Source organism: Heterodontus francisci, chromosome 5, assembly GCF_036365525.1.
Source record: "Heterodontus francisci isolate sHetFra1 chromosome 5, sHetFra1.hap1, whole genome shotgun sequence".
In the NCBI taxonomy this organism is placed as follows: domain Eukaryota; kingdom Metazoa; phylum Chordata; class Chondrichthyes; order Heterodontiformes; family Heterodontidae; genus Heterodontus; species Heterodontus francisci.
Genome location: NC_090375.1, coordinates 128,892,001 through 128,919,187, shown reverse-complemented (window position 1 = coordinate 128,919,187; position 27,187 = coordinate 128,892,001). Strand labels below are relative to the sequence as shown.

The 27,187-nt window shown below is 41.9% G+C and overlaps 1 long non-coding RNA gene across 1 annotated transcript in view; it reads right to left on the bottom strand.

The window, feature by feature from the left end:
* Positions 1–358: 358 nt before the first annotated feature.
* LOC137369614 (uncharacterized) overlaps positions 359–27,187 on the bottom strand; it is a 58,922-nt gene continuing 32,093 nt past the window's right edge. Inside the window, exons 2-3 of the long non-coding RNA XR_010974983.1 lie at positions 3,170–3,255; positions 359–742 (exon numbers count right to left, since the gene is read on the bottom strand). This is a non-coding gene — a long non-coding RNA (uncharacterized lncRNA). The remainder of the gene's footprint in view (positions 743–3,169; positions 3,256–27,187) is intronic.

The window sequence follows — 27,187 nt, the reverse complement described above, 5'->3', positions numbered from 1 at the left end:
ACACGTTACAAATGTCAGTCTTGCTAAGAAGTTACAGTCAAAGCTAATGACATGTACTTTAAGTGTAAAAGAGTGCCAAGGCCTCTAGGGTTGGTGAGAAGGAACAGCTTAAAAATACTATATTACATGAAGCAGCAAAATGAAATCTGACTTTAACACAAAGGTTACCTCAATCTACCATAAGAGTAAAAGTATGTTTGAAGGCACTTATGCTTTGTAAGCAAGTACCCAGTAAGGATCTGCTTATATCCTGGAATAAAAGCATGTTAATTTAAGTAAATTGCTACATTTGGCTGATAAAAAAGAAGGGGAATCACATATGTCAATGCCTATTTTTTTTTAAAGAGTAATTGTCAGTTTTGAGATTATACTTAGTGTAACATGATTTTAGAGCATTTTTCAAGCAGTACATTGAACTGAAACTTTTTTTTTTAAAAGCATTCCTACAGAAGTTAATTATTTTGAATTGTAATAATTAAGTAGCAGTTTGGAACAGCAGGAAGAGTTTAACTTGTGAAAAAAGGATAAAAGATATTGCTAAACATTTTACACATTGTTTAGTAACCTGTCTTATATTATGTATTTTGGTATGCTGAATCACTTAATGAAAATCAATAGCTGATCCTGAGAGTGTTGTTGCAGGTTATTCTTCTGCAGCTCTTCTTTCAAATTCTGTTGAAGTAAAGTGAGGGATGTGACTGATAGATAACAGCAGTGAATTGAGAGAAGTGACATCTGGAGCCTGGAATGGAAAACAGGAAGCATCAGGGCAGTTTTATCCCAGATAATTAATAATCCTAGCCAGTGTCAATGCTGGAAAATATACGGATCACCTGGAGGCTACAAAATATTTTTGTTACTAAACCAGAATCAGAAAACAATGGAAATGTTAATTATGAAGTTTTAGCATGATCTATCGCACTCAAAAATACAACTATTTTATTCTAATTGTTTAACTATCCCTTTTCATCTGCCAGATTGACTGAGAACAGTGCTAGAAAATATCAAAACTTTGCTTTTGCACATAGTGGGGTTAATTAAAAAAAACTTGATGCATTAACAGTAGAATATCTCAAGTAGCTATAATGCTTGTGCATTTGATCTTTATGTAGGGACATAATCAAGTAACAGTCTTCACTGTCTTCACATTTAAGCTTCCTGAGGGATGGAAGGGGGAATGTGTTGCTCTTGGACAGATTGTTCAGTGGAAGGACTGGCATTGATGAAATCTATCCAAGTGCAGAACCACCCAATGGAGCCCCAAAACATGAGGGAAACTGAATGGAATGTGTTGACTTGAGGATAATATGGGAAGATGATCATGAAAATGAGAAAATGTTTATGATTAATTACTTTCGTCCTCCCATTCCTATATAAGGTATGTTATAATATGTTTGGTGGGGACATAGCTCCTGCACAATAAATTTTATTCATAAATTACCTCTACTGCTTATTCATAGTTCTAGCTAATCAATGAGCCAGGGACTAATGACGCTCAACGTTGTAAATAAAACATTTCTCAAGATTTCAAATACAATTAAAGAAATATATTTGTCATATCAGATCCCAATTTGGTTAGTGGTATACTTTGGTTTAAAAAAGATACATAATGTATTTATATATCGCTATTGATATAGAATCAAATAGATTTTCTTCCAGAAATAATGCATTATAACGTGCACCCATATGCAATGCTACTTAAGATATAATACATTTGTTACAGCCACGTGATGTGATGTGGGTGGTTTCCATGTTAAACTCCCCACCTAACAGCAGCAAGTGTTTTTTTTAAAAGAGTTTAGTCCCTTGGTGTTTTATTTTCCAAATAAACAGACAGCAACAGATTGTCTTGTAGGCTTTAAAAACAGAAAGTCAATTGTTTATTAATCAATACGCCCTATCTCAAAAATTGTTGCAATCGCAACCACTCACGCATTCGCTCGCACAAACACACACTAGAAGAGACAGATAGAGAAAGGAAAAAGGAAAGTGGCTTTTAGTGGGTGGGGGGGTGGAAACGTTATGATAAACCTGTTGAATTCTCTTGAAAATCAAGTTCTAGATGGATGCAGGCCAGAGATGATGGCAGATTACTCTCTTGTAGGTTCTGTTGAAGATGGCGGGTTACTTCTAGCTCTCACTGCTATATAAATGTCGGACTTTTTCAGCAGGGCATACACTTTCTGGCTTGCTGGAATACCAGCTGTTAGGTATTGCTTCTCCTCTGGGTGAGTCTCTCTCTCTCTCTGGCTGTCTTTTTTAAGGTAAAACTGTCACCTATCACCTCCTGGTGGGAGACATTCTCATCTCTTCCCCATGGTGATCGCACATTGGCTCAGTACATGGCTACTTCATACCTCCTTTGTTTTAGAAGAGGACATTTAATTCTGGAATCTTTTAGGATAGATGTATATTGGGTTCCATTAACGTCTTTTAGCTTTGAAGATTTGTCCTTTGTCTTTGTCAGACAGTTTGAATACACAAAAGGCCAATTCCCTTTTCTTTGATGGCCATTTTGGACCATTGTTCACTTTTTAAAATAAAGGTTCATTTTTTAAAGACAAAGTCTGTTTTTCATAACTCTTCAGAGTTAATCCATGATTGTTGTATCATCACACTTCCGGTGTGCATGACACATTCAAACAATGAATAATTGAATCGGATAACATGGTGACATAGCACGATAATATAATACCACTTCTTCACCATAAGGTGTCATTTGTGACTTTGATAGGAGAGAAACAAGAGAAAAATGCAAGCTCAGGGCTAGGGTAGGGGTGAGCGCTAAGGGAAGTTTGGCGTGGTGGGCTAGTAGAAGTGAGGAAAGTGGCAGAGGCAACTGAATGGATGGTCTGAATGTTAGTGGCAAAGAAGCCCATAGGCTCCTCGTACTTGTTGTTGGAGGTGAGGAGGGAGAAGGCAGGGAAACGGGATTTATGAAGATGGCTTGTGGTAGAGAAGAGAAGCTGTGCATTATCTTTGCATTTCAGGATGATCCTGGAATAGTGAACAGCTTTAGCAGAGGAGAGTAGGACCTAATAGTATGTGTTCCAGCCAGATCTGGTGATAAATAGCTAAGTCTGCCATAAATATTCAAGCCTGAAAATAAAACAATTAACAAAGTGATAGAAAGCATCATCAATAGTGCCATCAAGTGACACCTACTCACCAATAAACTGTTCAATGATTCACATTTCAAGCCCCACCAGACCAATGAGTTCCTGACCTCATCACAGACTAGATCCCAACCCAGCGCTGATGAAAGAAGAAATAAGTTACATTTATATTGTGCCTTCATCAACTCAGAATGTCCTCAAAGTGTTTCACAGCCAAAAAAAACTTCAAAAGTAGCGTCACTGCTGCAATGAAGGGAAACATGGCAGATAATTTGTGCATAACAAGATTCCACAAACACCAATGAGATAAATGTTAGCCAGGACAACTCCCCTGCTATTTGAACAGTGCCCTAGTACATTTTCTACCAGTTTAATATCTCTGCCTGAAAGGTACTTCAGCACTACACTGAAATATCAGCCTATTTTACATGCTCAAGATTCTGGAATAGGATTTGAACTCATGCTCTTCAAGCTTAAAGATATAGAGTTACCTCTGAGCTAAGGCTTGCTACTTGCAGCACATAAATGGCTCTAACCAGCAAACTTAAAACATACCTGGCTAACTCGAAAAATACCTAAATGCAACGATGCTAAGTGACAAAGTACTACTGAATGAATCAGTTTAAAACATGCAACAAGGTGCAATTCAATAACAATAACAAGAAATATGAGGTAAATAAATAGCACTGTGAAATTATATTGCAATATAGTACACATTTGTTCTGATTACAAATTCTATATTTGTACTGGAGGACGGTTGGAAGAATCTTCAAAGAAAACCTTCTACAGGATTATTCCCAAGTTGGAGAGAGATATTAGCCATACTGCTCCTTAATGATGCCCTAAATATGTCCATCAAGACAGCATTCAGTTGCCTGAATGTGACGTAATTGTGCAGTAAGAAGACATGCAGTGATAATCAGGCTTCATCATGCTACAAAATGTCTAGTACTGTATTTTTGGCATCGCAGAGTTGATTGAATCCATGTTACACAATGTTCATAAGCATATCTAGCTTCTGAAATACAAGGATAAACTCTCTCTCCTGTATGATTTGTGTCTCTGATGGAGAGATGATACCTAGGCGCACTGACTGATATATCCTATTTGTGTTAACCCTGTGTTACCAAGGAAGCCACAGCAAAACAAATGGAAATGGAAGACAAAAAATTGCTGTAAACTTTTGTTTCATTCTTAACCGTATTTTTTTTATTACTATAACTATAAAATATAGTTCTGTCATGAATCAGTAAACCAATCATATTGCTGACGGAACATCCTTTGGATAACCAAAGCCTTATTTCCACAGAAAACAAGTGAATGGATTGAACTAGCAGCATATCTGCATTAACAGATCACTATTGCACTCAATCTTCCTCGACCCATAAAACATGACAAAATGAAATCGAGTTCCGATTGCCTGGCTTTTACATTCAGTTCGATATGCAAAAATCACCAAAAACCTTAACCATTATTTATTTTTTTAAAACATCACAGTGAAAATAAGTTGCACAGAATGGTATCTTTCGCCTGATTTTTTTTCCTAATCATTCACATTGAATTTTTTTTTCAGTCTTCTGCCAATCCAGAAAGTGACACATTGCAGCTCCCTCATAAATCTTGATAGGTTATTTATTCAACAACTCAACCAGCTACGCGTGCGAGTAAGATCCAGGTCACTGCAATCTTGTAGGAGCCTCGTTTTCAGAAATAAAATTACCTTTTTGTACTTTAGTCACTGCATGTATTCTGCATTGGTGGTCATAAGCTATCAGATAAGTTGCAGTTGTAGGTTGCAGTAAGACAATTATTTTTTTAGAGCAGGCAGTTAGTTAGTAGAGCCATCAGTGTGGCGTCTGTCATCCTGCAAGGCTTGAATTGTTTTGTTTGATGAATGTCACTTTCTGTGTGATCAAAATTGGAACCCCCACTGTTTTTAATTGCAAAGTCTGAGTACATGCACATTTGTTATTATGCTGTGGTTATTACCTCACACAAAATGAATTAACAGGTGAAAATTATTGATGAGAGCACACATGGGATTTATACTCTTCAAAGGTAACAGATAGTTATAAAACAATGCATTTTTCAGAACATCTGCAGGAGGGGCAGTATTAGACAAGCAAAGAACATTTCAGACTTAAGAGCTACAGTTTGCAATAAACAACATTTTTTAATATATTAGTTAATCAAATTATAACAGCTAAAAATAAGAATTCAGGACAAGTGTTGTTTGTTACATTCTTTTTGGTGCCAATTTGGCTGCATTTTCTCTATCATTTAAAAGAAATAAAATACTAACCTCTCTGATGACAAGTCAACTTTTTCAATCAAATGGATGAAGAACAGGAAAATGCATAAAGTACATCAGAATGGAACAAGCAGTAGGGGGAATAAACAATGAAGGAGTTGAAGCAATGTTTGCAGGAATATGGGGGAGGTGGTAATGTTTGGGGAAAAGTCAGTAGTAAATCTGCAGATTGGTAAAGAGTGCTTAATGAAAACCTTACAGATTATGGTACACTTCTAAAGGAGCTGAAGGTATAAGTTCTGTTATTATGCAAAATAGTATGCTCAATTTTGAAGTTAACCTCTTAATCAGATCTGTATATTGCAGCATTATATTTTTCAATTTTTAAAATTCTTTCATGAGATGTGGGCAGCACTGGCAAGACGAGCATTAGTTGCCCATCCCTAATTGCCCTGGAGAAGGTGGTGATGAGCTGCCTTGTTGAACTGCTGCAGTCTATCCGGTGCAGGTACACCCACAATGCTGTCAGGGAGGGAGATCCAGAATTTTGATCTAGCGACAGTGAAGGAACAACGATATATTTCCAAGTCAGGATGGTGTGTGACTTGGAGGGGAACTTTCAGGTGGTGGTGTTACCATGCATCTGCTGTCCATGTCCTTCTAGGTGGAAGAGGTTGCAGGTTTGGAAGATGCTTTTGAAGGAGGCATGGTGAGACCCTGCACTGCATCTTGTAGCTGGTGCACACTGTTGCCACTGTGTGTTGGTGGTGAAGGGAGTGAATGTTAAAGGTGGTAGATGGGGTGACAATCAAGCTGGTTGCTTTGTCCTGGATGGTGTCAAGCTTCTTTGAGTGTTGTTGGAGCTGCAATCTCCAGGCAAGTGGAGAATATTCAATCACCCTCCTGACTTGTGCCTTGCAGATGATGAACAGGTATTGAGAAGTCTGGAGGTGGGTTACTTACCTCAGAATTCCCAGTCTCTGACCTGCTCGTATTGCCACAGTATTTATGTGGCTGCTCCAGTTCAGTATCTGGTCAATGGTAACTCCCAGGATGTTGATAGTGAGGAATTCAGTGATGGTAATGCTGTTGAATGTCAAGGGGAGTTGGTTAGATTCTCTTACTGGAGATGATCATTGCCTGTTGGAGATGGTCATTGCCTGGCACTTGTGTGGCACAAATGTTATTTGCCACTTATCAGCTCAAGATGAATGTTATCCAGGTCTTGTTGCATATGGACATGGACTGCTTCAGTGGCTGAGGAGTTGGGAATGGTACTGAACATTGTACAATCATCAGCGAACATCCCCACTTCTGACCTTATGATGGAGGGAAAGTCATTGATGTAGCAGCTGAAGATGGTTGGGCCGATGAACTAGCTTGAGGAGCTCCTGCAGTGATGTCCTGGGACTGAGATTTTGACCTCCAACAACCACAACCATCTTCCTTTGTGCTAGGTATAACTCCAACCAGCGGAGAGTTGTCCTCCTGATTCCCATTGACTCCAGTTTTGCTCGGGCTCCTTGATGCCACATCGGTCAAATGATGCCTTAATGTCAAGGGCAGTCACTCTCACCTCACCTCTTGAGTTCAGCTCTTTTGTCCATGTTTGAACCAAGGCTGTAATGAAGTCACCAGCTGAGTGGCCTGGCGGAACCCAAACTGAGCATCTGTGAGAAGTTTATTGCCGAGTAAGTGCCGCTTGATAGCACTGTCGGCGACCCCTTTCATCACTTTGCTGATAATCGAGAGTCGACTGATGGGGCGGTAATTGGCCAGGTTGGATTTGTCCTGCTTTTTGTGTACAGGACATACCCAGGCAATTTTCCACATTGTCGGATAGATGTCAGTGTTGTAGCTGTGCTGGAACAGCTTGGCTAGGGGCGTGGTGAGTTCTAGAGCACAAGTCTTCAGTACTATGTGAAAATGATAAAAGAACTTTTGGTGTATAGTACAAACAATTCCCTAATTGCAAGTTTTGATGTTAGCTGTGACACACTGTTACACAAATGAAATTGTTGATATTATGTGATTGAGGCACTGAATGGAAGCTAAGTGCCCTAACCCCCGGGGAGGTAGGGAGAGAAAACTAAAAAGGGAGGGAGTCATGGTGGCTCTCCTAATGGCAGTCTCCATTCGTCAACAATTGACACTAGTCTTGTCTACCTTTGTGGAGGCTCGATAGTATAATTGCAAGTAGTATGGGAAAGAGTCACCATGCCTTTTCAGCTGGAAAATTGCTCCAGATGAAAAGGATCACTGAAATTGGTAATTATAATTATATTCTAAATCTAAGCAAAACAGTTAAAATAAGGGCTGAGCACAGAAAACCCTGTAGGTGGAACATGGAGAAGATATTACTGTCTTAGAACAAAGAACTCTGCTTTAACTATTGTTATTCAGACATCTGACAATCCATACTTTTCTGTCTTTATGTTTTGAATTGTACAAATTCTGGAGCAGTTTTCTTTCAGAAAGAAATAAGAAAACGGAGGCTGGATGAAGTTATAATGAAATTGACATAGAAATTGCAATGACCCGATTAAAGAACAAATCTGGCAACTAGGGGGAGACATAACTCCATATAGCACACAAACGGTAAGTCCTTGGGACAAGCCATGAAGTGACAAACAAAGGAAGAGTATGGAAATGTTCATTCATACTAAAATTAATTTTTTCAGCATAATTTCAAGTATATGACATTTTAGAATTAAAACTTTGAGATGCAATAGCATTGAAAATCAACAGCCTTCCAGGCACACTGCCAATATACCTCCAGTGGTCATGCGCCAGAAAGGCAGGGAATTAGACCAGGACTCAGATACACTGGCTGCCCCTGCCAACTTCAATGGGGCCTTGTTTGTAGCTGGATTTTCATTCGCCCCAAAAAAGGTCACCTGCATCACAGGGCGCAGGTCTGGAGGAAGGAGACATCCAGGCCGAGAGTTTCCTCAATCACAACCTGAAGCAGCAGCAGTGCCCAGTACACCCAAAGAAAAGAGACATAAGAGCCACAAGAGTGGCTGCCCAGCACAGCAATACAATCCACAGCGCCATGTTGGGTGCCCAAGATGTGCCCCTTGTGGCATAAACCATATGGTAAACTGGTGACCATCTGGACAGCACATAGTATCACAAGGTCAGGAGCAGAGATCACCAGCAGGTTCATCCCAGCACTTAGGCTAGGATGTTAGCATCATGGAACCTTTTGGTCCGTGGTATATTTTCAAAACATATATTGGGAAACTAATGCTTTGTCTTCTTCAGCAGGTGTTGAAAACCTTTCGAGGTTCTGGAGCTAATGTGGTGTCATTTACAAAAACGGTGACAAAATAGACTCAGGCAATGACATCAGTCTGGGTAAGATAATGGAATCATTTATCAGGAGTAAATTTGAGGATTATCAATATGACAATAACCATAAATAGTATGGAGTCAGAAAGATTCTGTCAGATTAACTTCTTGAATCTTTAGATGAAATGGCATCCCAAGTAGACTCTATGATGTCACATGACATATTAGAGTTAAATTTCCATGTGATTCTCTCGATTGTCTGCCATAACTTGAGAATTTCTATAGATCTATTATCGTGGACTATTGGGAGAAAACCACAGAAATTGAACCTCATGATACTTAGACTTCCAAAAATACCTTTAACAAACTTCCACATATGAGGATATAATTTAAGTTTAAAATGGTGGAGATTGAAAGTAAAACTGGAAACGGATAAGAAATTGGATATAGATCAGAAGCAGCGAATACTTGTTAGGGGAGTAATGTCAGAGTAGGAGAAAGTGCCAAATGGAATCCTCAGCATTGGTGTTGAGACTCCTCCCATTACTAAGTCACATTAACATCTTATATTGACAAAGTAGTCAAGTTAATGGACAATACAAAAATTGGAGAGGGGGCAGTTAAACCTGTGAAGTTGACAAGGTACCTAGGAATATAAAATAGAAATATAACAACATGGGAATGCATAGGACTGGAAAGGACTACTGCAATCTGTTATATTATTGTATTATCCAAAATGACTTAGAAACTACATTGTTCAAGCGTATGTATATATATCTCCACAATGCCACATCACTCACTACTGCATTACAACCTGTGTACCAAACACACATTGTATCATTCCACCATAAATGGAGGGATGTGAGAAAATATGATGCAAACTCCAGTATCTGTGTCTAAAGTGTGATTATTTAAGAAGCTCTGGGAACCACAAGACATAATATGGTGAGAGCAAGGTGTTTTTGAGTAGAATTCAAACCCTATGAGAAATGTAAATGCTGAATTTGACTGTGAAAAACAACCTGAATTAGTGCCAGTAAAGCATTGCAAATCGCGTGAAAAACGAGATGACTGCTGCCGCAGCATTGAACAGGCAGTTCCAGACCATGGTGAATTGTGAGGTTGATGACGTCATGGAGGCATTGGAAAAATTTAAGCAAATGTGCAAACTGACACTCAGTAATTTTTTGAAAGACACTGGTAAAGAGGAAAAGGTTAGTTACATCCTTTTGTAAACAGAAGAGAAAGGATTAGATCTTTTCAGTAGCTGGGAAATGAGTGAGGATGATAGTAAAAGCCCAGACGTGATTTTTGAGATATTCAGCACACATCTTCAGCCAAAGTGAAATCATTAGATCCAGCATTATGAATTTCAGAGGCTGAGACAGGAACAGGTTGTTCACAGAATCACAGAATAATATAGTGCAGAAGAGGCCCTTCAGCCATTGAGTCTGCACCGATGCATTAAAACACCTGACCTGTCTACCTAATCCCATTTGCCAGCACTTGGCCCATAGCCTTGAATGTTATGACGTGCCAAGTGCTCATCCAGGTACTTTTTAAAGGATGTGAGGCAACCCACCTCTACCACCCTCCCAGGCAGGGCATTCCAGACCGTCACCACCCTCTGGGTAAAAAAGTTCTTCCTCAAATCCCCCTTAAACCTCCCGCCCCTCACCTTAAACTTGTGACCCCTCGTAACTGACCCTTCAACTAAGGGGAACAACTGCTCCCTATCCACCTTGTCCATGCCCCTCATAATCTTGTACACCTCGATCAGGTCACCCCTCAGTCTTCTCTGCTCCAGCGAAAACAACCCAAGCCTATCCAACCTCTCCTCATAGCTTAAATGTTCCATCCCAGGCAACATCCTGGTGAATCGTCTCTGCACCCCCTCCAATGCAATCACATCCTTCCTATAATGTGGCGACCAGAATTGCACACAGTACTCCAGCTGTGGCCTTACCAAAGCTCTGTCCAACTCCAACATGATCTCCCTGCTTTTGTAATCTATGCCTCGATTGATAAAGGCAAGTGTCCCATATGCCTTTTTCACCACCCTATTAACCTGCCCTTTTGTCTTCAGAGATCTATGGACAAACACGCCAAGGTCCCTTTGTTCCTCGGAACTTCCCAGTGTCAGACCATACATTGAATACTTCCATGTCACATTACTCCTTCCAAAGTGTATCACCTCACACTTTTCAGCATTAAATTCCATCTATATCTTCCTGTAACCTAAGACACTCCACCTCACTGTTAACCACTTGGCCAATCTTTGTGTCATCCACGTATTTACTGATCCTACCCCCCACATAGTCATCTATGTCGTTTATATAAATGACAAACAACAGGGGTCCCAGCACAGATCCCTGTGGTACGCCACTGGATACTGGCTTCCAGTCACTAAAACAGCTGTCTGTCATCACTCTGTCTCCTACAGCTAAGCCAATTTTGAATCCACCTTATCAAGTTACCTTGTATCCCATGTGCATTTGCTTTCTTGATAAGTCTCCCATGTGGGACCTTGTCAAAGGTTTTGCTGAAATCCATGTAAACTACATCAACTGCACTACCCTCATCTACACACCTGGTCACATGCTCAAAAAAATCAATCAAATTTGTTAGGCATGACCTCCCTCTGACAAAGCCATGCTGACTATTCCGAATCAAATTTTGCCTCTCCAAGTGGTGATAGATTCTCTCTTTCAGAATTTTCTCCAATAGTTTCCCTACCACTGACGTGAGACTCACTGGTCTGTAGTTCCCTGGCTTATCTCTACAACCTTTCATAAATAGTGGGACCTCATTAGCTGTTCTCCAGTCCTCTGGCACCTCCCCCGTGGCCAGAGAGGAAGTAAAAATTAGTGTCAGAGCCCTTGCAATCTCCACCCTCGCCTCCCACAGCATCCTGGGACATAAATCGTCTGGACCTGGCGATTTGTCCACTTTTAAGCCTTCCAAAACCTCCAATACCTTGTCACTCCCTATGACAATTTGCTCAAGAACCTCACAGTCTCTCTCTCTAAGTTCCATATCTACATCCTCTTTCTCTTGGGTGAAGACAGATGTGAAGTATTCATTCAATACCCTACCAATGTCCTCTGGCTCCACCCACAAATTTCCCCCTTGGTCCCTAATGGGTCCTACTCTTTCCCTGGTTATCCTCTTCCCATTGATATACTTATAGAATATCTTGGGATTTTCCCTACTTTTACCAGCCAGAGCTTTCTCATATCCCCTCTTTGCTCTCCTAATTGCTTTCTTGAGCTCCATCCTACACTTTCTGTACTCCACTAATGCTTCCATTGATTTGTTCTTCTTGTATTTGCTAAAAGCCTCTCTTTTCCTTCTCATCGTACCCTGAATGTTTCTGTTCATCCATGGTTCTCTGGGCTTGTTGCTGCTGCCTATTACCCTAGAGGGAACATGTTGGGGCTGTAGCCTCCCCATTTCCTTTTTGAATGCCCCCCACTACTCTTCTGTAGATTTCCAGACAAGTAACTCTTTCCAGTCTACCTTGGCCAGATCCTGCCTTATTTTATTAAAATTCGCTCTCCCCCAATCCAAAACCTTTTTTTTCAACTTGTCTATTTCTTTCTCCATAACAATCTTAAATTGTACCATGTTGTGGTCACTATCACCAAAATGCTCCCCCACCAACACATCGACCACATGTCCGGCTTCATTCTCCAGAATTAGGTCCAGCACTGCACCCTCCCTTGTTGGATCCTCTACTTATTGAGCTAAAAAGTTCTCCTGTATACATTTTATGAACTCCACTCCATCTAAGCCCTTAACACGATGACTATCCCAATTAATGTTGGGAAAGTTGAAATCACCCAATATAATGACCCTATTATTTTTACACACCTCTGCAAATTGCGCACATATTTGCTCCTCAATTTCCCGCTGACTATCTGGGGGTCTATAATTAACACCTAGCAATGTGGCTGTCCCTTTTTTATTCCTAAACTCTCCCCATAAAGCTTCATTTGATGCCCCCTCCAAGAAATCATCTCTCCTTACTGCAGTTACTGACTCCTCAACTAATATTGCAATGCCCCCTCCTCTTTTACCCCCTCCTTTGTCTCGCCTGCAGATTCTATATCCCGGGATATTGCCCCTCCCTCAACCATGTCTCCATGATAGCTACTATATCACAATTCCACGTGTCAATCATTGCCCTTAACTCATCCGTTTTACCTGCAATACTCCTGGCATTAAAGTAGAGGCCTTCCATCCTCGTCTTACTCACTTGAAACAGGGGACATGTTACTTACTCCTATTGACAATTTCTTAATAAGATTGAGAAATGTAGCCAGCAAGTGTAAATTCAAGGACATGATGAAAGGCTGGTAGATCAGCTCATTTGGGGCTCTGCACACCCTGATGTACAAAAAGCTTTTATTGAAAAGGACAAGCTTATGATATCGCAGGCTGCATACACTGTCAAAGCACATGAAGCCACGAGTAGACAGATGAAAATGTTGACTACCTAAACGGCTAGCCTTCAGTTAAGTGAAGGGAAAGGAAACAGGGTTGATGCAGTGAAACAGCAACAAGGAATGCACACCAGAGAGAGAGAAAGATGTGCAAGAGGTGTGAACAACTACATGAGTTCACAGACAGAAAGAAATGTCCTGCACACGGATCAAACTGCAGAGATTGTGGAAAGCCCAATCACTGGGAAAAGATGTGCAGGACAAAGAAAATAGATGATAAAGAAATGACCAGAGACAGAGCAACAGGGCAAATAAGAAATAAAAGAAACCAAAACATCCATACCCTGGAAGATGATAGGGAGTTTGAGGACGCAATAGACATCGGAACCATAGACCTACACGAAATGTCTGGATGCGAAAGTTCCCAAAGAAAAGAAATTTACACAACCACATGGATCAGGAAGAATGTGAGAGATAAGCCCACAACCATAAATCTGAAGCTGAAGCTTGATACTGGAGCACAGAACAGCATCACCCAGTTCAGAATATACCAGATCTTTCTGAAAATTTGAAAGAGAATGGTTACCCAAAGAAAGATGCTCTGAAACCAAGCAACGTCATGCTGACAGTGGAAATGACCCAAATCAGATGGACAGACAAAGGAAAAGACGTTAACTGTATAATCTGTGTCACTGTAACAGATGGTCCAGCTATCCTGGGTTTGAGCAGTTGCGAAAAGCCATGTAAACCATGAGATGAAGGAGGCATCAATGAAGGTTGAAGGTAGCACACCCATTGAAAAGCACCCTCCAATCAGAAGCAAGGAAGGTCTGGTCCAAATATATCCAGAGTGTTTGATGAGATGGTTGGATGCTTTGAGGATTTTGAGTATCATGTTACCATTGACCCAGAGAAGAAACCAGTGATTTATCCCCCGCTTAAATTACCAAGAGAGTTAAAAAGAAAGCTTGAAAGAGAACTCAAAGAGATGGAAGAAAATAAAGTGATTGCCAGAGTCACAGAGCCTACAGATTGGGTGAATTTCATCATGGTGAGAGAGATGCCAAATAGATGGCTACAAGTTTGCCTGGATCCCAAAGATCTTAAATCAAGCAATAAAGAGGAATCACTACCCTATTCCAACACTGGAAGAAATTATTGCAGCACTGGCAGGGGCAAAAGTTCTCAGCAAGCTTGATGCCAGAAACAGGTATTGGAACATGAAGCTTGATGAGGAATCTTCACTGTTGACAATATTCAACACACACTTGGACGGTACAAATTCCTGCATCTACCTTTTGACCTTTAAAGTGAGCCAGGGTATGTTCCAGCATTAATAGATGAGACATACAAGGGATACAAAGGAGTAATCAGCATAGCTGATGGTATCCAGATCTATGGTGTAGATGAAAAAGACCATGACTACTATACTTGAAGCCATGGAGAGATCCAGAAAAGCTGTGATTAAACTAAATGCAGACAAATGAATTGTGAAAGTGACAGAATGCCAGTTCTTTGGAATGATGCACACACCTGATGGAGTCAAGCCAACTCCTGAAAAAGTCACGGCTATCTCTGAGGTGGAAGCTCCGAGAGACAAGAAATAGCTGAGAAGTTTTCTCGGCTTGATCCAGTACATGAGCTCTTTCATACCTCACATATCACATCACACAGCAAACAAAGAACAAACTGCAGGAGCTGATGAGAGATGTTGAGTACCAGTGGTCAGAGTTACATGAGAGGAGCTTCAGTAAACACAAAGGAGTAATATGCAAGGAGACAAGTCTGTCATACTGCAACAGAGCAAAATCTGTCATTCTGCAAGTGGATGCTTCGATGAAAGGACTGGGAGTGTCCCTGGTACAAGAAGGAAAGTCGATAGCATTCGCATCCAAAGCTCTAACATCAGCAGAGACCAGATATGCCAATGCAGAAAGAGAGCTTTTGGCAGTGGTGTATGGATGCGAGAAATTCCATACATATCTCGATGGGAGCAAATTCCTAGTGGAGAGTGATCATCATCCACTAGAACAGATCTACAAGAAAACAAGTGATTCAGGGATGCCCAGAAAAGATGCCACAAACACAACCAGTAATTGGTTAATTAGAGATGACATCTCAGTGGAAGACAGCTACATCTGAACATACTAACATATGAATTAGGAGCAGGAGTAGGTCACTTGGCCCCTCGAGCCTGCTCCGCCATTCAACAAGATCATGGCTGATCTGATTTTAACCTTGACTCTACATTCCCACCTACCCTCGATAACTTTTCACCCCCTTGCTTATCAAGAATCTCTGCCTTAAAAATATTTAACAACTCTGCTTCTACTGCCTTTTGAGGAAGAGAGTTCCAAAGACTCACGACCCTCTGAGAGAAAAGATTTCTCCTCATCTCTGTCTTAAATGGGCGACCCCCTTATTTTTAAACAGTGACCCCTAGTTCTAGATTCTTCCACTAGGGGATACATTCTTTCCACATCCACCCTGTCAAGACCCCTCAGGACCTCCGTTGTTATGCCAATGTGCTTTGTTGAATGATAATTTTCTTTAATCCACTGACTGGAGATCTGAATTGATATTTTTTTAAAAGACATTTAAAAAAGAAAAGCTGCAAGGATGACTTTGATAGCAGCTTATGATGATCACCTAATTTGAACACTGTATCCTACATTGCAAAGGACTGTGAGGAGGGAGACGGAATGGCTGCATCTCCCAGCCAAAAACTCAGGAAGTTTAAAGGAATTCACTGTTCTTTAAGCAAGAGAGAAATTCTGCTGCATGCTATGTTTGAATGACTGAGTGACTGGCACATGACTAAACCCTCCCCATCTGTGGTTTTGAGTTTGTGTCTTTCTGCAGCAAAGAGAGGAGAAGCTGCTGGACCCTGACACGTGCAGACCTCAGTGGGGATCCCTCTCTCTCTCTCTCCATTTCAGCTTACAAGCTTCGAACTCTGCCTGTTGAGTGACCACATTTGTATACACCAGCTACAATCAGAAACTCCGTTGGTGGAAATCATCCACATCGCTGTTTCCAAGAGACCCACCGAACCAGACGTCCTCCCCTTCAAACTAAAAATCTCAGGAACATTGAATTCAGCTGGAAGCCAGCCAAATAGCCAAATGCCACAGACTGTATACCCCTTTTTTATCTGGATTCTAACTCAACCAATCTACCTTTCCCCGCTTTGTAACCTATTTGTGTGTGTGTAAACCTCTCGTGTGTGTGTGTGTGTGTGTGTGTGTGTGTGCGCGCGCGTGAGTGAAAGTTGATATGTTGTTTATTATTTTTATGAGTTCAGTTTAGGTACAATAAAATTAATCTCTTTCCTTGTTAACTCAAGAAAACCTGTCCAATTGGTTCTTGTTATGAATATAGCAAATAATCAAACACCTACAGAACTGGCCGGTACATCTACTTTAAAAAAGAATTCAAACTGTTGTGGTCAAACAAGGAGAGGGAAAAGAGGGAAGTCCTTCGACTCCTCCTCACTTGACCGTAATAGTGTTTTGTTGGCCAGATCCAGAATAATCATACCCAAAATAATGCAGAGTGAACTTCTCCAGAAGATATATGAAGACCGCATGGGTATGAAAAAGTGTAAGCTTAGAGCCAGATCAGCTGTGTACTGGATAGACATCTACAAAGACATTGAAAAAAATGGTACCTAGATGCAGTGTATGCCAGAAGTATAGAAATACACAGCCGAAAGAGGAGATGATGGTTAGTGAGATACCATCCAGAATATGGCATACTGTGGGAGCCAACTTATTTACGCACAACCACGAATGGTATCTTATAGTAGCAGACTATTACTCAATGTTCCCATTCATCAGAAAGGTAAAAGATTTGAGAGTTACAACAATCATCACAGCAGTACAAGTCCTGTTTGCTGAAGAAGGGGTTCCAGAAAGGGTGATATGTGACAATGGATCCCAATTCACCACCAGAGAGTTTGAGGATTTTGCTGAACAGTATAGATTCAACATTATAACCTCATCACCACATTACACAAGACGGTCAAGAGACCCTCATAAAATGCCAACACACAAAGGAAGACCCACACCTTGCCTTATTGTCACTCCGAGCTACGCCTCTCAAGGCTGACATTAAATCACCTGCAGAGTTATTGAATGGCAGAATATACAAGACAACTCTGCCAAGCAAGATACATCCTCCAAATGACCATGAGGAAGTAACATGACAAATCACTGATGCACAGGTAGAAGGAAGTCAGCACTTCAACACACATGCCAAATCATTGAAAGAGTTTTTTTATTCATTCAGGGACGTGGGCATCACTGACTAGGCCAGCATTTATTGCCCATCCCTAATTGCCCTTGAGAAGGTGGTGGTGAGCTGCCTTCTTAAACCGCTGCAGTCCTTAGGTGTAGGTACACCACCAGTGCTGTTAGGAAGGGAGTTCCAGGATTTTGACCCAGCGACAGTGAAGGAACGGCAATAGAGTTCCAAGTCAAAATAATGTGTGGCTTGGAGGGCAACTTGCAGGTGGTGGTGTTCCCATGCATCTGTTGCCCATGTCTTTCTAGGTGGTAGAGGTAATGGGTTTGGAAGGTGCTGTTGAAGGAGCCTTGGTGAGTTGCTGCAATGCCTCTTGTAGATGGTACACACTGCTGTCACTGTGCGTCGGTGGTGAAGGGAGTGAAAGTTGAAGGAAGTGAATGGGGTGCCAATCAAGTGGGTTGCTTTGTCCTGGATAGTGTCGAGCTTCTTGAGTGTTGTTGGAGCTGCATCCAATCAGGCAAGTGGAGATTATTCCATCACACTCCTGACTTGTGCCTTGTAGATGGTGGACAGGCATTGGGGAGACAGGAGGTGAGTTACTTGCCGCAGAATTCCCAGCCTCTGACTTGCTCTTATAGCCACAGTATTTATGTGGTTGGTTCAGTTCAGTTTCTGGTCAATCGTAATCCCCAGAATGTTGATAGTGGGGGATTCAGCGATGGTAAGCCATTGAGCATCAAAGTGAGATTCTCTCTTGTTGGAGATGGTCATTGCCTGGCACTTGTGTTGCACAGATTTGTTGAAAGGACAAGTTGGGCATTTACAGGGCCAAATCCTGAAAACCTAGAACCCAACAAAAGTTGTTAATAAAGCTGAGATTCCAAGATGATCCATCATTAAGACTGAAACCGGTAAGCATTTGAGAAGGAAAAGAGTCCATATTCAGCCTACACCAGAACTGGTGTAAAGCAGAGAAGGTCATCAGGCAACATTAGCAACAAGCGACAAAACATCAGCAACATCACCAGCAAGTGGTGCAACATTAACGACATCACCAACATCAAGCACAATTTCTACAACACCAAGAGTAACATCACCACCAGTACAGTGCGCCAACTCATCACAGACAGAGATGATGACAACAACAACCAAATCCACGAGATGAAGGCACAACATCTTACCACCGGAACAATATTGTGAATAAAGTGTTCAGAATTACAAGCTTAATTTTAAAAGTTGATTGTAAATTTTCTTTAGTTTTGTCAAAAGAAAAGAAAAATTAATGTTTGGAAAAGTTATGTTAATAGTAAAATGCATTGCAATTTTTTTTAGGAACTACATTGTTCAAATGTATGTACATATATCTCGACAATGCCACCTCACTTACTACTCCTCTGCATTCTGTGTGTACTGAAACACAGCTTGGACTGAATTTTATGGACCCCCCTGAGGCGGGGTCAGCGGTGGGGGAGGGTCCATAGAATCACGACGGTGGCAAGGGGCGGAGGTCCTGTCACCGCCCTATCGCCAAATGATTTTGCCAGGGTTGGGATAGGCCCACTATTAACAGCCACTTAAGGGCCTCGTCCAGATCTAACCTGTGGCGGGAGGGTGCCTTGTAAAATGAGGCATACTCCCTGTGGGCTTGGGGGGTCCCTCATCCGTGGGCAATCTGTGGCGCTCGGAAGACACGTGCCAGCAAAATCTCCATCTCCCTGGACACCCCTCCCCTGGACTTCATGCCCACCCCCCTCGTCAGAGCCTTTCGGACTGGCTCCGGTGACCTCACCTCATTTACCTGAGGACTGGGGTGGGCCTGGCTCCAAGGCCTTTACAGTACCGGAGGTGGCCACTGCTCCCGCGGGCGCTGCTGACATTGCAGAGCTGCCAGCCCTCTAACTGGCTGGCAGCTGTTGGAGGTGGGATCCCCATCTTTAAACTAATGGAGATCCTGGCACCAGAAACTTTGCCTCCGGAACAACGGAGGGATGGCACAACAGTGCTGAGGCGGGGATCCCCCCGTCTTTTCGGCCTGACGCCAGGAGCCCCACTGCATCCACAAGATCCCAGCCATTGTATCCTTCCGCCGCAAATGAAGACATGTGAGAAAATATGATGCAAGCTCCAGTATCTGTGTCTAAAATGTGATTATTTAAGAAGCTCTGGGAACCACAAAACATAACGCAATCCATCTGGCCAGTTTCAATGTTGAGAAATATATTTCATGATACATTTCATGCCTCTTTATCAAATATATATATATTAATTTTTTCACTAGTTACTTATCCAACAATAGTGTTAGCTGGGGCTCAGTGGATTTTGTGATAGTCTCTCGAGTGGGACTTGAGCACATAAGGTTCTGACCCAGAGTACTCTCACTTCTGAGTCAGAAGGTTGTGGGTTCAAGACATACTCTAGAGACATGAGCACAAAATCTCAACAAACACTCTAGTGCAGTACTGAGGAAGTGCTGTTGGAAGTGCCATCTTTCAGATGAGACTTTAAACTGAGGCCCTATCTACCCTGTCAGGGGGTCATAAAAGATCCCATGGCCCTATTTTGAAGAGATGAGGACTTCTCCTCGGTGTCCTTGCGAATATTTATCCTTGAATCAACATTACAAAACAGATTATCAGGCCATTATCACACTACTGCTAGTGAGACCTTGCTGTGTGCAAAATGTTTGTCACATTTCCTAAATTACAACAGTGACAACACTTTATGAAAAGTATTACATTGGCTCTAAAGCACTTTGGAACATACATGCCATATAAATATAAGTCATTCTTTTAACTCTCTACCAATTCATTGATACAATGGTCCCAAAATCCATGGCCATTTCATTGGACTCCCGCAACCAATCTGATGAAAGTTCACCAGAATGGCCCCAAATTTGGCCAGAGTGGAAGTGAGGCCTACCTGATATCCAGGCAAGAGTTGGGCCCTGGATCCCTACAATGAGGGGCCAGAATTTTTTTGGCAGTGTGAAGCAATCTCCTTTGCAAAGGAACTGAAGGGTCATCCAGATTACACTAGGAAGCAGATCCTTGCAGATTTTAGGGCCAATTGGTCTTCAATTCCTCCTTAAATGATCCTTCCATACATTTCTTGATTCTCCCATTTCCGAATTTGAAACTATGCCTTCTTGTAAAATTTGTGATTGTGTTGAACATAGTGATATACATCTTGCTGTGCCCTTTTAATATTTTGAATACTTCAATATGATTACTCTGATTGTTTCTTCTCAATTGTAAACATTCCTAGCTTCTGCATCCTCTCCTCATAACTCAGGTGTCTAATCCCAATTATTAATTCAGATGACCTTCACTGCACCTTTTCCAAATATTGGATGTCTTTCCCATCATATGGTGGCCTGTATTATATACAATACTCCAGGTGAGGCTAAACCAGCACTTCGTACAAATTCACAATGATACCTTCAGACTTGTGCTCTATGCCTTCAGCTATACAGCCCAAGATCCTATGTGCTCGATTTACTGTTACCACACACTATCATATGGATCAATGATTTATCTACCAGCATGCCTAAAACCCTCTCCTACATCATGTCCTTCACAATGACACCATTTAGTTGAAAAAAGTGTAGCTCTTTCAGTGGACTCAGTGCTTATGATGTCTGGTCACTATGTAGCAACAGTCAACAATGTAAATAGGATGCTGAAATATATAGCCAAAACAATGGACCACAAGTCAGAGGAAGTTATACTTAAATTGTGCAGTGCTTTGATCAATCCTGGTCACCAAGATACAATAGAGACATTCAGATTCTGGAAACAGGGTAGAGAAGAGACACAAGATTCATTCCCACCATCAGAGGACTGACATGAACAAAGAAAGATGGGTGATACAGCCTTGAAAGTGACAAGAAATTTCATAAAGGTATATAAGATAGTAATGATACTGATGTTGGAAGTTCTTCACACAAGGAGTGACACACACATTAAATGGGTGCTAAGTTAGGGTAGTGAAGGCAAAAATAATGAAATTATTTCAGAAACTTCTGGATGCTATGATGGGACACAGTAGGTTTTTGTATGCATTGATGAGCAGGCTGTGCAGAGTGGTCTACTCATCTCTCTATCATCTGTGATAGTCCATATAATATCAGCCAGAATAGTTACATGCTGAAGACCAGACTTGATTAATTTAGATTAGATATGTGCCCAACAATGAAAAGTAATGACAAACATACAAAAGTTATATGAGCCCAGGAAAGTCTTTAGCTTTGGTCGCCATGAAGTTGCAGCAGCAGTTTTATAGATATGGAATGTTGAGGCTCGAGTGAAGCACAAATGCAGGTGTGGACTGGTTGAGCTGAATAACTTTTTTCTGTACTATGTATTCACTATAATTCTACAACAATGTATATTTATATAGTGCCTTTAATGTAATAAAACGTCCCAAGGCATTTCACTGTAGGGTTATATGCAAAATTAGACACCAAGCCACATAAGGAGATATTAGGGCAGATGACAAAAACTTGGTCAAAGAGGTAGGCTTTAATGAGCATCTTAAAGAAAAAGAGGGGTAGAGAGGTGGAGAGATGTAGGGAGGCAAAACCAAAGCTTAGGGCTTAGGCAACTGAAGGCATGGCCGCCTATGGTGGTGCGATGAAAACCATGGGTGCACAAGAGCCCAGAATTAGAGGAACGCAGATATCTTGGCGGGTTGTGGGGCTGGAGAAAATTACAGTGATAGGGAGGAGTGAAGCCATGGAGGGATTTGAAAGCAAGGATCATAATTTCAAAATCAAGGCGTTACTTGACCAGGAGCTAATGTAGATCAGCAAACAAAAATGTGACAGGTGAAAGGGACCCAGTGCGGGCAGCAAAGTTTTAGATGACCTAATAGAGGCTAGAATGTGGGAGCCTAGCCAGGACTGTGTTGGAATAGTCAAGTCTAGAGGTAACAAAGACATGAATGAGTGTTTCAGCAGAAGATGAGCTTAGGCAGGAGTGAAGTCAGGCGATGTTGTGGAGGTGAAAGCAGGCAGTCTTTGTGATGACGTGGATATGTGGTTGGAAGCTCATCTCAGGGTCAGGTATAATACCAAGGTTGTGAAAAGCCTGGTCCAGTCTCAGACAGTTGCCAGTGAGAGGGATGGAGTTGGTAGCAAGAGAATGAAGGTTGGGGCGGGGACTGAAGTCAATGGTTTCAGTCTTTCCAAGATTCAATTGGAGGAAATTTCTGCTCATCCAGTACTGGAGGTTGGACAAGCAGTCTGATAACTTAGCAACAGTGGAGGAATCGAGAGTGGTGTTGATGAGGTAGAGCTGAGGGTTGTCAGCTTACATGTGAAAACAACACTGCACTTTCAGATGATGTCGCTGAATGCCAGCATGTCGATGAGAAATAGGAGGGATCCAAGAATAGATCCTTAAGGGACATCAGAGGATTCTATGACAATGGGGCAAAGGTGTGAGGAGTAAGGCTAGTAGTTTCCAGTCTCTATTGCTTATGTGGATCTATGCTGTGGGCTCACTGTTTGATCAATGCAGAGAACAAGCATTCCTTTCCTTTGAGTGGGCAACCTTTAAAAAACTATCTTGGCACTCTTCCTCAGACCAGAGGAGTTGTGTTTCATTTGCTTCCATGACCTCTGCATTTAAATGGCTGGACACCTCTTGTCATGCTTGCTGCACACATTGCAGGATTTAATGGAGCCAGTGGGGATCCCGGCGCCAGGCCGAGAAGGTGGTGGGAACCCCGCCTCGGCCATTTGGAACCCCTCACCTCATTTTAACAGCGTCAGGCCAATTAGCAGCCCGGCACCGGGATCCCGGACCCCGACTCCAAGAGCTGCTGACCAATCAGAGGTCCGGCAGCTCAGTAATATCGACAATGCCACTGGGAGCAGTGGCTACTGCCGGTATTACAAGAGGCCTTGGAACCAGGCCCAGCATTGGAGACTTGGACCAGAGGTAAGTGAGGCGGGGATCACCGGGGACAGTTTGCTAGGCCCCAGTGTTGGGTGGAGGGAGGGTGAGCAGTAAGTGCAGGGGGAAGGAGATTCAAGGAGGTGGGTGGTTTCCTGCCGAGGGCCCTTCATGGGCCACAGATTACCCATGGAGGAGGCCCCACCCCCACCCCCCGCAAACCCACAAGGAGATCACCTAGTTTTACTGGGCGACCTCCCTGCATGGCGGAGGCCCCCTGCCACTGGTATAATTCCAGCAGTGGCAGGAAGAGGCCCTAAAGTGGCTGTTAATAGCCCTCTCAAGGGCCTCAATTGGCCTTTGGGCAGGAAGGCCATTTTTGGCCTATCCCTCCCCCAACTAAATTCAGGTGCAACCGGAAGGTGATGGGATCTCTGCCCACCACCACAGTCGCCATTCTATGAGCACCACCCCACCTCCTAGCCTGTTTCCACTGGATCCATTAAATTCAGTCCACTGGTTCAGATGAGAGAATTTCTCTAAGCTCCAAAAGTCACAATCTTCTTCTGCTAAATGTCCTTCAGCAGCAGATTCAATTGCCAAAGCACAACTTATGCAGTGGTTCCCAGCCTCCTTTGTGTCACTTGCCAGACTGGGTTGCAGGCCTTAGTTGTTATGTGATTCACACCGACATGATCAGTGAATCTATGAAGAATAGAGACAAGGCACGAGAGAAAAGTATTAATATAGGAAATGATAAACAGGCCATGACAGGAAGGGACAGAGCGTACTAATCTAAGAGTATATCAGCAGATAAGGCTGGAGGTTACAAAAATAATAAAAGGACAAAACTAAAAGCTCTGTATCTGAATGCATGTCGCATTCAGAACAAAAAAGATGAACTGAGAGCACAAAAAGAAATAAATAAATACGATATGATACAGAGATATGGCTGCAGGATGACATAAATTGGGACCTGAATATTGAAGGGTACATGACATTTACAAAGGACAGGAAGCTAGAAAAAGGTGGAGGGGTGGCTCTGCTAATTAATGATGGTATTAGCGCAATAGAGAGGGATGACCTAAGTTCAGGAAACCAGGCTGTAGGAGCGGTTTGGGGAGAGATGGGAAATGTTAACAGCAAGAAGTCACTTGTGGGAGTGGTGTACAGGCCCCCTAACAGTAACCACATGGTAGGGGGGGAGTATAAAGGAAGAAATAATGGGAGCTAGTCAGAAGGGTACAGCGATAAGCATGGGGGATTATAATCTACATATAGACTGGAAAAATCAGATGGGCAAAGGTAGCTTAGATGAGGCGTTCATAGAATGTTTTTGGGATAGTTTCTTAGAACAGCATGTTCTGGAGCCAACCAGAGATCAGGCTATACTATGCAATGAGATAGGATTAATTAATGACCTCATAGTGAAGGAGCCCCAAGGCAGCAGTGATCATAATATGATTGAATTTTACATTTAGGTTGAGAGAGAGAAGAGTGGGTCTAAGACTAGTATTTTAAAATTAAATAAGGGCAATTATGAGGGCATGAAAGCAGAGCTAGCTAAAATGAACTGACAAATTAGGTTGAGAGATAGGTCAACAGAGATGCAGTGGCAGATATTTAAGGGTATATTTTAGAATACACAGAATAGATACATTCCAACGAGAAAGAAAAATTCCAAGGGGTGTACTCACCATCCGTGGTTAACAAAAAGGGTTAAAGATAATATCAAACTTAAAGAAAAAGTACATAATTGTGCAAAGATGGGTGGCAGGTCAGAAGATCAGACAGAATATAAAAAACAGCAAAGAATGAATAAAAGATTAATAAGCAGGGAAAAATGAGAGTATGAAAGAAAGCTAGCTAGAAATATAAAAACAGATAGTAAGAGTTTCTATAGATATTTTAAAAAGAAAAGAGTTAACAAAGTGAACATCCTATAGAAAGTGAGTCTGGGGAATTAATAATAGAAAATAAGGAGATGGCAGATGAATTGAACATGTATTTTACATTGGTCTTCACTATGGAGGATACAAGTAACATCCCAGAAATAGCTATAAATCAGGAAATGGAAGGGAGGGAGGAACTCAAGAAAATTACAATCACCAGGGAACTGGTACTGAGGAAATTGTTGGAGCTGTGGGCTGACAAGTTCCCAGGTCCTGATGGACTTCATCCTACGGTCTTGAAAGAAGTAGATAGTGATATAGCTGATGCGATAGTTTTAATTTTCCAAAATTCCCTAGATTTGAGGAAGGTTCCATTAGATTGGAAAGTAGTGAATGTTACTCCTTTATTAAAAAAGGGAGGGAGACAGAAAGCAGGAAACTACAGGCCAGTGAGCTTAACATCTGTCATTGGGATAATGTTAGAAGCTATTATTAAAGATGTTATAGCAGGGCACTAAGAAAAATTCAAGGTAATCAGGCAGAGTCAACATGGATTTGTGAAAGGGAAATCATGTTTAACCAATTTATTGCAGTTCTTTGAGGGAGTTACATGTGCTGTTGATAAAGAGGAACTGGTGGATGTATTGTACTTAGATTTCCAGAAGGTATTTGATAAGGTGCCACATCAAAGGTTATTGCAGAAAATAAAAGCTCATGGTGTCGTCATAAATGGGTAATTTTCTGGTTGACAAGATGTAACGAGTGGTATGCCACAGGGATCAGTGCTGGGGCCTCAACTTTTTACAATTTATATAAATGACTGAGATGAAGGGACCGAAGATATGGTTGCTAAGGTCTGGCTGGTCATCTCATGTATTCTCTGCTTATGGTTTTTGGACTGTTCCCTCTGTCTGTTGGGGTGTTGTCCCTGTCATGCATCCGACTATGGCTTGACTGGTCGTGCCTTAGGTTTCTTGCACCGGCACTTCCAGTGCCCTCTGCTGCCACATGTTTTGCAGACATTATGGAATGCCAGACAATTTCTTGGTGAATATAGGAGGCCACATCGCATACAAGGCTCACCATATTTGGTTGTGCTAGCCATTGTGCCAATAATAGATGGATTACACAGGGCTTGAAGACTCTGCCTGCCCACAGAGATGGCTTCGAGTTTCCGACCACTTTTCAGCAAGGTGTCTTAATTGTAGCCTTTGGGCTGGTCGAGGAGCTCTTTCTGAAATGCTTCACAATGGAGGCAGAAACTATCACAAGCTTCATGATCCTGTCAGCTAGATTAGCTTCAGTAAAATCACTGTCACACCCCTTATCTCTACATTGGCTGACAAATTGGTCTACTGTCTCCTTTGGCTGCTGCCGGAATGACATAAACTCGAGGCGGCCTATTCTGAAATTGAGCTTGACTTTCAATTGCTCTTCCAATGTGGACCATATTTGCTCGGGCCCTTTAAGTCGTATTCCAAAAGACCGGATGTGTTCAACCTCTGCAAGCCTTCATTTCCATTGGCAATTTTCAATTTGATCTCTCTGGCTCGGAAATGGCCAAGACAAGAAAACACAATTCCATTCGCTGTCTGAATAGTTTGAATTCAGTGAGAAGGTCAGCTGCCTTCCACTTCAGGGCTGGAAATTTAGTTACCATTTTGTGTTGAGCACTATCAGTGGTCAGGTTAAAAATTTAAACTTGGGCAGTCTTTAAGAGGTTAGGTTCTGTGGTGACTGTCTAGCCCTTTAGCTGGTAATACAGGCTGGCTCTGTTATTACGACCAGGTGAGAAAGGGGTCTAGGTTTCCCTCTCAGCCTTCACCTGGCCTTACTGCAACAGGGTTTAGTTTTAAACACACCGTGTTTTTAGCTCCCCCTTGGTGAATCCTTGTTCACCGCTTTCCAATTATAAGGCAAAGAAACTAGCCAAACAGGTTTTCTTAGGTTTAAAAGAAAAAGGTTAAACTTTATTAAACTTAAACTTTAATTCAGTTAACGCCTACAGATACGCGAAGAGCCCGTGCTAGCATACATACGCGAT